The following is an 11,849-nucleotide window of genomic DNA, read 5'->3' on the forward strand; positions in this document are numbered from 1 at the left end:
GGTTTTCGAGAACGCGAAATCTTTTCTGAAAGTACGAATTTCTCCGGAAGATCAGTAAGGGGAAAACCTTTGATATATCATCAAGTATCTCAATCCTCATTGTCATTATGTCATCTTTAAGTTAGAACCTTTTCCGAGACAAGCTCGATAACGCGGTCACGAAGAACCTGGTTTTTGAACCATATCGGTTAGAAGTTTTGATTTGGTTTTTTGTAAATAGTCTCAGTTTGATGAACCGGACTCGATTTATGAGAGAAGAGAGATAATAGGATGATATTATCATTATATTAGTATTAGAAGCTTCTTGAATAATATTATAAGGTTACCTGGTCAGTTTTAGTTAAAAACAGAAAATCGGTTTAACCTGGTTTACGGTTTACTGGTGCAGCTTAGCACCAACACTCTCTGATGAATTTAGCAATGCTAAGGCCTCATTATACATGTAATATTCTCATAATAAATATGTTACTAGTGTCATTTAATCTAGTAGCTCAGAAAATAATTTTTAGAGATGTTTTTACTAGTGTTCTGATACACCTAGTTTTAGTAGTTATACAGCTGAGATATTTTAATATTATTTTAACCCACCTCCAAGCCAACCAATCACAACTCTTCCTACACCCCCAAGACCTCCAAGGCTGTCTCATTTCATCATTTTGGCCGAAAATAACAAGAGAGAAAAGAGAGAAAACTTCATGAACACTTAATCTTCAAAGCTTGATTTCTTCTGAACCAAAACTCAAATCAAAACTCTGATTTCACCAAAATGATCCTCTCTTCTTCCTCTACATAACCATGTGACTTATCAAGGCTGGAAATAAGGTGAGATCGCTGTCTCCCTCCCATTTCAATTCGGTTTTCAAGGAAAACCATGCAAAATATGTGTTTTCTTGATGTTCTTCCTTAGGAATCATGCTTAACTTGACTTGAGGGCCAAGAAACGTGAATTTTCAGAAAGTCTAAGGTGAGATATCTCTTCCTAAAATACTGAGTGAGGTTTGGTCAGTTGAGAGTTTTTGGATTTAAAGTTGTTCTTGATGTGATTTAGGAGGAAAAAGTGCTTAAGGACCACCTAAAAGTTTAACCGAATTAGGAGTAGCAAAACCAGGTAGGGTATCACGAAATTAATCTTGATTATTTGTGTTTGAGTTGTGTGAATGTTGTATAAATTGGCTGTGCTAAAAATTGGTTGCTTATATGATTGATTCTTGGTGAAAATTTGGTGAAATTTTGATGAAATTTGATGAAATTCAAGCTTTAAAGTTCATGTTCTTGGGCAGCTGGAAAAACGAAACCCTAAGCTTAAATTGAGGTTCAATTTGTGTTGAAATCATGTAGAAAAGATGGGGTTTTAGTGGCTGCTAATTTATTATGAATTATAGTAAAAATCGGTTGTTGAAAAGAATGAAAAACGGGTAAAAACAGAGAAAGAATCTGAAGAATTTATGAAGAACATGAATAACACTTTGAGTGTGATGAAGAACAATGAAGAACACCTTTTTGATTCATAAAAGGGCAAGGAAGTAATTAATTTGGTGTTTGGGGAGTTATTTAGTAATTTCTGAAAGTTAGGGTGGTAAAAGTAGAAATATTAAAAGTTACGGGTGGTAAAAAGTGAATTTTAAAGGTTAAAAGTAAAAGTAAGTTAATTTTTCGAAAATTTAATGATAAAATAATAAAAAAATAATAAAATAATGCGAAAAAGGCAGTTTTCTATAAAAGCTTTAGAAAGACAACTTTAAGCGCAGAATCTCATGATTACCTTCATAAAACACTTAGGGAGTGGTAAAAACATATTAGTGAGGCAAAGATAAATAAAAGATAAAAAGTTGAAGAAAAGATAAAAAATCGAAGAAAAAGTCTGTAAAGTTTTAATGACAGAAAAACAGACAGAGACTAGTGAAGGAACTAGGGCAACCTAGTTAGTCCTGGAATTGTGAATAGGGTTAGGTATTATATGAAAAGTTAAACTGTTTCAATATAGACTTAATGAACCTATACTTGGGACAGACTAACTATTCATACCGAAATTTACATAAGCTTTAAATACATACGTTAAACGCATCATACTTGGTTGCGCATTTCCTTTGTTATGTTTGTGGTATGAATGTATGCTTTCCTTGTTTGTATTCCATTCTCTGCGCTTGTGATATTTTCTTGTATTCTTCTGTTTGTGTTCTGCTATCTGTTTTCTCTATCTTCTCTACTTATCTGTGTTTTATAATTATTGCTTCCTTGTATTCTGCTAATAGTCTGCTAAACAACATAGAATTAATGAACGTAACTAATAACCCCGACCCTACTAAGAACTCCCCAGTTCTTACCCCTTCTCTCTCCCTTCCCCCTTCAAATGGAAGTAAGAGTACCTTACCATAGATCGCTGATGACCGTTCGCAAGAAGAGGATTCTACTCTAGATAGTCTTCTGAGTCTAGGGTGAATATCGTTCTCTGATTATATGTAAATACTGTGAGACCAGCCAATGTCTGCACCCCTTCGTATGCGCACTTTAACCTAAATCCTGTGTACGAGATTCCTATTTTGTGGATACTTCATGAGGTACCAGAGAGACGTCCTGTGGAAAAGTCTGATCGTGCAGAGGAGTAGCAGATGATATTCTATCTTTTGATAACGTTCCACCTGACTTGAGTTGTGAAGACTTAGAACGTACTTTCCCTCGCTTTAGTAGTTTAGAGGGACTAGGTGAGTATAGAGTCTAGGCTAGCCTAGATGCCAGCTTAGGGACCTCTTGAACAGGTCAGGACCTGGGATGTTGTATGTATGTATATGTATATATTTATTATCTAGTTATACCTAGGGGTGTTCTAACTAAAGGTCTATACTCTAATAAAGGCTGGATAACTGAATGCTGCTAGCTACTTGTGATGTATTTATGTGTGGTTGCTTATAAATATTTTATCTGTTATCAGCTGTGAGTTGATTATGAATGAATCCGTCTATTAATCCAAATGTTTTCAAAAAAAAAAAAGTACCTCGCTAACTAACTACGCTTTTAACAACAAATCAAGCTCATATAATAAATAATAGATAATATATAGGATGACAAATTGGTAGCACTCAGTTTCTGGTATGTCCTAGGCGTATTGAAAATTGGGTCGTTACATCTTGTGGGAAGAGCCAGACGAAAAAGGAGAGGAGGCAGCTCTAGAAGTCGCCAGCTGTGGACCAGTAGAGGCCACCCGAACGCAAGGGGTCGGGATGACCTTTCTTTGGAGGAACCTGGCTAGAACCCTCCACCGACATCTTCTTTTGGATGTTCTGGGTGGCCATCATTTTCTTAGTATTCCGTAAGAACTACATTGAATCAGAACTAGCAACCATCTCTGGAAAAAGGAAACCACAGAAACAAGTCACATAATGGACAAATGACAAGCAAAAAACAATAAATTTCTTTGAGAAGTCGGGCGCTACCTAGCTCAGAACAGAGAAGAGTGGGATCCCCTAAAAACCTCTTAGTATCCAGATGAGGAGGCTCCCCCCAATGCTTCTTTAAAACATCCACAAAGGCCCTCTCCACCTCATCAAGACTCTCTAAAGGATACTTAAGAACTATAGGGTCCTTTTGCCACCAAAGAGGGAAGGTCGGTTCATTGTTCTCATCTAGAAAGAAGGGGTGAACATCCTCGATAGCCCAGACTTTAAAATAAAAGTTTTTAAAATCGTGGAAGAAATCACCAAAAATAGAAAAGACTTTCTTTCCCTGATCGCCCCGGAAAGAGATCCAAGAAGGCTTCTTCTTGGCCGTCCCCGGTTTGGTCATTACAAATAGATAAAGAAAAAGAGAAATGGTAGGTCAGACACCCAGCTCCTGACACAACAACTGAAAAATCTTCATGAAAGCCCTAGAGTTTGGATGAAGCTGAGAAGGAGCCACTTTACAGTTCCACAGGATATCAGTCTCAAACGCGGTAAAGGGAAGAGTAATACCTAATTTGGTAAAAAAGCAGTCATAAGCATAAAAAAGGTACGCTCTGTCCGACCTAAGGGTGGGAAACTAACCCTCTCCTCAGGGTCAGGTGACAATAGCTCGTAGTTTTTCTCATTCTCCCTATTCTCGCAGATCCTATGAGACCTCCTAAACTTCTCACAACACTCTGGGTCTGCTACAGTAACACATCTTAATACTATGGAATCTAACCAGTCAGTCGTACCAGGGGAGACCTTTGTAGACATTTCAACAATATTTCTACGAGAAGACATAGAAACTATACCTACAATAAGAAAAATGAAAGGGGCATCACTACCAAACAACTCGGCCAGAAATATGAAAGATGAAAAAGGGAACAAGCAAACAGCAACACAATAACAAAAGTGCGCCCCAAAGTTCACACGAAACAAGAAGACCTCCATCAAAATCCAGGAGCACCCTTTGGAGGAAATGAAAGATATAGAAAGAAAAAAAACGCAAGGAATCAAAACCCTAGCCCTTTCAGTAAAAAAGGAAAGCACGAATGAAAACCAAAACCCCAAGTGCCAACATATTTCAAACAAACAACAAGATAAAAGATCAAAACTTTTCAAGAAATAAAAGCATGCAGTGTCACCAAAAGCCAACACAAAGAAGGATTGCAACTATCAAACAAGGAAAATGCGAAAGGCATAAGAGAAATACCAACCTACAGCAAGAAGAAACAGTGGCAACAAGTGTACAGCAGAGTCACGAACGATCTACACCAACAAAGTTTTCGAAACTTCAGAGAAGGAAGAAAGCTTGGGGCAAACTGAAAGAAAAAGGATCTTTCTCCAAAAATGTGAAAGAAGAACAGAAGCAAAAAAAAAAAGAACTAAGAAACTGAAAGGAAGAAAAATCCCTCTAATTTGAAACAAAATGCAAAGAGGGAAAAGAAACGGCAAAAAGAATGAAAGCCCAAATCAATAGGCTTTAAAAGCACTTTCATGCTCCCAAGAAAATAACGCCCTCAAAAAACGACGCAGTAATTAAGGAGCGAAAGCAAAAACGCTTCGCATTTTGAAGAAGCATTTAAAGAGCGAAATTCGCATGAGAAGAAGCAGACTGGGCACAACCGAACAGATGCTTGAACATGACTTTCCCCAAAGAGGTCAAAGCTCGGGAGCACAACCTCGTGGAAAGGTTGAAGCTCAAGCAGGGGCAATGTTCATACCATGGACCGAGCTATAAGGTTAGGATTGCATGAAGACAAGGGAGTGACCTCTTTAAAAGGTCGGCCCATTTCAACAAACTCTTCTCAAAGAGCTCAGAAGATCGCCACAGAAGCCCAAGGAGGCCCAGAACGAAAGGACCGCCGACTACTAGAAAGTGGTTTGCCAAAGATAATGATCTCACCCACGAAAGATAAGATAAGATAACAAACTTATCTCAAAGGAAGATCATCAAACACTACTATAAATACACTGGAGCACCCAGGTATAATTCATACTCCAATTCTACAAAAAACCTGCCTAAAGCCCGTACTGACTTAAGCATCAGAGTCTCTTGCAGGTACCACCACCCACCGGTGACCAAGGACTGAGCAGCTCCTTCGCTGCAACAAGTCAGATACAGTAACTATAACTGGACCAGAAGGTCTTGCCTGAGATTGACCACTCCGTTTCAGGTATCCCTCGGAACAATGTCCAAGAACAATTCCTTCAGTTACCATGAAGTGGTATTTTTCCCAGTTTAAAACCAGGTTCGTTTCTTGGCAATGTTTCAAAACCAGTGCTAGATGGTCGAGGCAGGATTCAAATGAATCTCCAAAGACAGAGAAGTCATCCATGAATACTGATAAACCACTATTTTATGGTTTATCTTGTGCTAATTTGAGTGGTTTTTATCAAGTCTTTGCACACTCATTACAATTTGCATGATTTTACAATTCCTTCCCAATTTTGTTCTATAGTTGAAAACTTGCTTCCTAAGCCTTTAAATTGTGTATTTTAATTCTCCTTTATACCATTTGATGACGTGATCTATGTGCTAAGTGTTTTCAGGCTATATAGGGCAGGAATGGCTTAGAGGATGGAGAAGAAGCTTGCAAAAATGGAAGGAGAACAAGAAATAAAGGAGATAACCAGCGAGGATCGACGCGCACGCTTGGCTCACACGTGTATGTGATTTGGAGATTTTTACAGCGACGCGTTCCCATCCTGACGCCTACGCGTGATAAGCGAGATTGCACAGCGAAGCGTGCGCGTACCTGACGTGTATGCGTGACATGCGAAGAGGACCATTAACGCGTACGCGTGACTGACGCGTACGCATGATGTGCGCCACGTGCAAAAATTGCAGAAGATGCTGGGGGCGATTTTGGGCTGATTTTGGACCCAGTTTTCGGCCCAAAAACACAGACTAGAGCCAGGAGACAAGCAGAGACTCAACACACATTCACTTTTACACAGTTTTTTAGTTTTTAGTTTTGAATCTTAGAGAGAAAACACTATTTCCTCTAGGGTTCTTCACATTCATAGTTTTAGAGTTTTATGCTTTTGATTTGGATATTGAGAAGAGTTACTACCTCCGTTGAAGTTTCCATCATTCTAGTTTGTTTCCTTATTTCCTTACTCTTTTAATCACCCATTTACCCTGTTCAGAATTACATATGGATATCTTTGATTTTGAAATTTATTAATGCAAAGAATTATTTTTACCTTTAATTAATTTTCTGTTATTATTTTATTTGAATTTCCATGTCTTCTTTTCTTTCCCTATTATCGTTTATGAAAATGGCATTCATGTCAATGGAGTAGACTCCCAACTTGACTTGGGAGTTGATTAAAAGGAAACCCTTGAGTTGGAATATTTAAGTGTTAATTGGAAATTGGAAGTTGTTGGCAGGCTCTCTAGTCACTAATGCTAATCTTTCCATAGGAGAGGATTAGGACTTGTGAATAGGGGCTGGTTCAGTTACTTGACTTTCCTTTATTTGTTAAGGGATAACTAAGTAGAAACAACAACCTCTTACCATTACACTTGGGAAAATTCAACAAGGATAGAACTTTCAATTAATCTTCTCCCAGTCAAGGCTTTTTATTTCAAATATATAAAATCTCTCGTTAATTTTCATTGCTTTAATTAATAATTATTTTAATTTCCTGTTCTCCAACTCTAAAATTGTCAGAAAAATTTCTGACCAATAACTTGCACTCTTTTGTCAACTCGTTGGGAGACGACCTGGGAATTCTACTCCCAGTATTTTATTCTTGAGTTGTGACAATTCTTTTTAAATTGATAAGCGAAATTTTCGTCGGTTAAGAACTGTACTTGCAACACTGTTCTTATTATAAATTCTTAATTGGCAATTTCCACCCGTCAATTTTTGGCGCCGTTGTTGGGGAGTTGCAACAGTATGCTAAATTATTGGTTAGTGTAAATATTTTTAATTTTACATATTTACATATTTTATTTTGTTTTACTACCATGAGCTGTATGTTTCTTTCATTGAAAGACTGAAGAGAGAACTTTTGCGTGGTCTAGAATTCAGAATAAATTCCCGTTGCAAGTATAGCTTCTAAACCAACAACACTCCTTTCTTACAAACGTTTTGGTTGTCACAAGTAACAAACCCCTAAATAAATTGATAACCGAAGTATTTAAACCTCGGGTCGTCTTCTCAAGGAACTGCAGGGAGGTATGTTCTTATTATTGGTTATGAGTTTTGTAAATTGGGGGTTTTGAAAGTAAGGAACAAGTAATTTAAATGACAATTAAAATAAATAAATAACTATGAAGGTAAAAAAATATTTTTCAAACTTGCAAGACAATTAACAATTTAAGCAGAGATATATGGTAATGAGCTATTGAACCCTCACTGGATTTTGTGTTTACTCTCTAGTCACTCAGTGTTTATTGGGTTAATCACTCTATTCTTCTTTTTTATCCTTACTTTCTATAACTTTGTTCTTCATCTAACCAATCAATAATTATTGAATACAGACATACAAAAATCATGAGGTCTTTTTCAAGGTTGTAATGGGGCCAAGGTAAAGGTAAGGGTATATGTATAAGGCTAAGTGAGCTAATAAGTGAATCCTTGATTAGTCTAAGATCTCACGTAAGATACATATTTTGTAATTCAAAGTTTCTTAACCTATTTGCCCAGCTTTTCTCACTTTGTATTGCAAGCTCATGCATTAACTTAAATTTTATCCCATGTGCATTGATTCTTTTTATTTTGCAATTGGAGAATTTTTGTATCCCCTGAATTAAATACCAAAAATAAAAATATTTTTTTTAATGCACATGGTAATTCAATTGTTTTGATTTCACATGAGCATGCTTCCCAGATTGAGATATATTTTGAAATATCTTTATTCTTTTTAACTTTCTACCTTTGTTTTATCATCCATGTTCCCATTAAGTTCCTCACACTTAAACAATACACAATTTCTATCTTAAGCTAACCAAGGATTCAACTTGGGATTTTTATTTTATTTTTTTTGCTTAAGGCTAGTAATGTGGTTTATAGAACAAGAGGGGATTAAAAAGCTCAAGGGGGCTAACAAGGGTGATGTAAAAGGTAGGCTAATTTGGGATAAGTGAGCAAATATTCCAAGCAATAGCCTCAATCATCTCTTAGTATGTATCTATATTCTATATTGGACATATAGATTAAAACAAAGCAAAGAACATCAGAATAAAAAGAAGGGCGAAACACACAGGAATAAAAATTATGGTTTGAATGTAACCATACAATTAAGCTCAAAACTCACAGGCTGTGTGTTCTCTAGCTCAAAAATCATATATTAGTTATACATGTCTTGCAAGTAAAAATTAAGAGTTCCCATTATTCTCAATGTAAAAATTTTTTTGGGTGGCTTTAAAGTTTTAGTGTTCCTCCTTGATGAAATGTTGTTAACTAACTAACATGTTATGTTCTATATACAAGGTGTGTGGATTGTTTTTGATTATGTTAAAGTCTCTAGTTTACTTCCTTTTTATTTTCAATTTAAACCAAACTATCATATGCAAAAAGGGTAAACTATACTAATTAATCCACATATTCTATAACTAATAAGTTTAGAATTGCAAACTAAACTAAATGGCTAAAATATGAACTAAAGTGCAAAATGCAGAAAATAGAGTAAAAACACATGAAAAGAACAATGTATAAGTACTAAAAGATAAAAATAAAAATAAAGATAAAAATACAGAAAAATAACCAAAATAAAATAAAAGAGTCTGTAATGGTTCACCAAAAAGATATGCCAGAGATGGCGACCTCCCCACACTTAAAATAAAGCATCATCCTCGATGCTCACTCAAGCTGGGTGTGAAAGAGTATCATCACTGGAAGGATGGGCTGCTGGAGTCTCGGTGGTGGCATGAGGATCTGCAGACTGGATGAGGGTAGGAGGATCTGTCTGCTGCAGTGGAGGCTCTGACTGGATAGGAATCTCTGCATCTGCGGCCTGAATCTGGTGTGGCACCTCCTGCTGTGGTGCAGCCTGCTCTGGGCCTGCCTGCTCAGCCTGGGCATGTGTCTCCTCCTCATGAGCGCTCGCCTCCGCCTCAGATGTGTTAGAAGGGGTGTTAGGCTCGGAGGGGATTTCGCCGCCGGATCAGATCATCAACTTGAGGTGCTCATAGCGTCACTTGTTGCGACGCTCCATACGGTCCAAGCGGGCGAAGAGTCGATGCACCAAATGGTAAATAGGCTCAGGAGCAGGTGGAGGTGCAGTGGGTGGGGCTGGTGCAGCAGTGGAAGAAGAGGGGGCAGCTGAAGGCGTGGCTGTCTCAGCAGAAGCGGTGAAGAATGGAGGTGTATAGCCCAAAGCCAGAAATTTCCTGCTGTGAGGAATGATCTTCTTGCAGTCTACAGCAGTCGGCTTCGCATCAGCGTCCTCCCAAGGCACGTCAGCTCGACGGCCTAGCTGGGTAACCAGGTAAGGGAAAGGAAGGGTGCCTCTGACATGGACCCTGGCCATATAGTGCCGGATGAATCGTGGCAGATACAGGTCCTTACCCTCCATCACACACCAGAGGAGGGTGATAATAGCAGCAGGCAGCTCCGTCTCATGAGTACTCGGTATAACAAAGTTGCTCAGGATCTGGTGCCAGAGCCGAGCCTCATCATTCAGATACATAAGCTTGATTCCTTTAGGCATTGTGATGTTCTTATCCATGACCCATGGGACAGTAGGGTCAAGGGCTATCCTCTCCTTGACAGCATCCCAGTCAAATCTCAGAAACATCATATCCTCTTCAGCCTTTTGGTAACCGTCAGGCTGATCTGACTTAGGCTGAAGGCGCAGAATATCCTCAATGGCCTCTTCAGTGACCAGTATTTGTTTCCCTTTGAGGTGCACCGCATCCAGGGAAGTCTTGAAATAATTGCAGTAAAACTCTCTTACCCAAGAAGCATTGACCTCAGTCAAATTTCTCTCCAAGAAGAACCAGCCTCTTTGTTTGATCTAATCGGAGGTGTACTACTGTAGTTCTTCTGGAATTTTCAAAGTCCTCTCCAGGTACAGATTTCTAGAGGTAGCAAACACTGGATACTTCAGCTCACAGTATCTGTTTTCAAACTTGATTGGATCATTGGCAGGGAGGAGCTGGTCAGCCTTCTCCTGCGGGGTAAAGTACTTTTCCCGCCAGGAGTCATCATGCATAATCTCCAGGAGAGACATAGAGGATTTACCTCTTTTTTGTTCGCCAGTTGTTGCCTTTCCTTTTCCCTTTTTTTGAGGGTCAGACATCCTGAAAAATAGAAATCTAGGATATAATAAAAGTAGGTAAACAAGTAGGCAAATAACAAGATAAGCACATAGTGGCAAAGGAGCATTAGAATTATGAAATGAGTTGAATAATTATGCATTTTGGATTATGTTGGAGTTAAAAACCTGAGATGAGAAATTACAATCCAAAGTGTATTATAAGGAGAATACTTGTTAATTAGGAGCAATAATAATCATGCCATGAGTTAAAAAGTGGAAAGAGTTAGAAAGTGAAAAGTGGTAAAATTGAAAAAAAAAAGAGGTTAGAAAGCGAAAATCGGTGAGTTAGTAAAAAGAAAGTCAGAGTAAGTGGTATGATGACCGGTTTCTAAGTAACAAGAAATCCACAATTGTAAGCAACAGTCAACTCATATTCAAGCAAGGAAATTAGGTTGTTGATGATTCATATAGATATAAAAATAGCAAAAATTAAAATCTAATCATCAATAAAGCGATTTATTAACCGGGAAGACAGATGAATAGGAATGTTGGCCCGTGCATTCATGAATTGGTTTGGTAAAAGCTGAGGAGTGCCAAATTCAAATTGCCAAAACTAAAACATGAATGAATATCAAAACAATTTACAGAAAATCGGGCAGCGTTCCGGCTAAAATTGGATGTGCCCGGGTAATAAACAGCAAGCAGAATAGTTCATATAAATTAAAACAGATCTGCAAATAGGCATAAATAATATGAACATGAAAGAGCAGTCACAATAGCAGCATGAACAGTAAAAACATCATATGAACAATACTAACATCACAGCAACAGCAGAATTGTGAAAATCAGAAAACAAGTAGCAAGAACAGCGCAATGAATTAGGCCTAAATCCACTAACCACATCCTAGCTACCTAACCACCTAGAATCTACTACAACATACATCTCTAACTATCCTAAATTTAAACATAAACTGAGAAATATGTAACTAACTACGAATGATAGAAAAGCGGCGTTTGGCGGAACCTGGTGGTTAGAGGCACAAGTATGGAACGACGAGAGGTGGTGGGAGTGGGGTGGTGTTGGCAGCAGTGCAGTGGCGGCGTAGGGTGGCGCAGCGATGAACTTTGGTGGCGGCAGGGATGGTTTTGTGGTGTTGGGTTAGGGCTGGGGTGCAGGGAGTTGAGGTTAAGGGGGAAGGAAGGGAGGGTGTGGGC

This window comes from Arachis ipaensis, chromosome B02, assembly GCF_000816755.2.
Source record: "Arachis ipaensis cultivar K30076 chromosome B02, Araip1.1, whole genome shotgun sequence".
In the NCBI taxonomy this organism is placed as follows: Eukaryota; Viridiplantae; Streptophyta; class Magnoliopsida; order Fabales; family Fabaceae; genus Arachis; species Arachis ipaensis.